Source organism: Octopus sinensis, unplaced genomic scaffold (assembly GCF_006345805.1).
Source record: "Octopus sinensis unplaced genomic scaffold, ASM634580v1 Contig17522, whole genome shotgun sequence".
Classification (NCBI taxonomy): Eukaryota; Metazoa; Mollusca; class Cephalopoda; order Octopoda; family Octopodidae; genus Octopus; species Octopus sinensis.
In genome coordinates, this window is record NW_021835131.1 from 32198 (window position 1) to 33699 (window position 1502).

A 1502-nucleotide genomic window follows, 5' to 3' on the forward strand; every position below is an offset into this window, starting at 1 on the left:
TTATTTCATCGATACCGATAGGATGAAAGTCGACTTCAGCGGAATTTGAACCTAAAGCGTAGCGACAGACGAAATAACGCTAAGCATTTCGCCTGGCGTGCTAACGAGTCGGCCAGCTCGTCGCCTTAAATAATAATAATAATAATAATGATTTCAAATTTTTGCTACAATGACAGCTTGCGGGAGGGGATTAAATCGATTACATCTGCCCCAGCGCGTAACAGCACATATTTGAACTTAGAACGTAACGGCAGATGAAGTACAACTAAGCAACTCGCCCGGTGTGCCAACGATTCTACAAGGTCACCGCCTTCATGTGCCTGGTGTACCCTTATCAGACGGATATTCATGATGAGTATACTGAGCTGTGTATATTTCCCCCCAGTGTCACTTTGATGGCATGCACTGCTCTCTCACTCAATAATAATAATAATAATAATAATAATAATAATAATAATAAATAATAATAATAATAACAACTAGATCGATCCCTAGATCTAATCAGTTTTGAATAATTCACCTCTGTAAACATGGGTGCTTCGATCAACATCCTGAAACAACCCTTATTCAGGGACCTATTGAGCCGTATGGGTTACACGACCAGAAGAAAATTCTAACTGGGCCCTCACCTGCAAGATCATGCACTGTTTATCGTGATATGAGATCACCATGCCATGCACATATGGTTGTGATGCATGTGCCTGGTGTACCTTTATCAGACGGATAGTAATGATGGGTATACAGGGCTTCGTATATTTTACCCCAGTGTCACTTTGATGGCATGCGCTGCTCTCGGTCAATAATAACAATACTAATAATAACAAAAGTGCAAAAAATCGTGTTAACTGGAACGACTCATGTACTGAGAAGAGCATTATCGCTGTTAACATCCATTCATGAATTTATTTATTTATTTAATTTTTTAGATACACATTTTATCTGTGAATATGCGTGTGTAATCTGGGAATGCATACAATGAGATTCTCTGCCTTAGGCGTACGGAAAACACACGACGAGAAATTGAAGAAAATTTGAAGAAAGAAGGAAAAAAACTACAACTTGTTACCAAGATGTAGGATGAGGGTGACAATGCAAAGACAGACACAAAGTGTAGGGGATATAATGAAATGATATAAATAAATGACAAAAAAAATGGGTTAGTATGCACGGTATACAAAGAAAAGCAAGGGAAATAATACAAAAGCAGTACAATGAATGCAATGGAATTAAACCTCCGATTGGAATTAAACCTCCGAAAGTTAACATAACTCTAGCATTTATAACGCCGTATTAACATGAGTTTCTGATCTCAATTAAGCTTCATATATCCTTATGTTATATTATACTAGCAGTATCGCCCGGCGTTGCTCGGGTTTGTAAGGGAAATAACTATATAAGCATTTTTAGAGATGCAAAGTATAATAGCCATCTCAATATGGCTAACCACAAAGGAGGCGGGTGTTACTGTAGCTTTTTACGTTCTGAGATTTAATAATAAATTT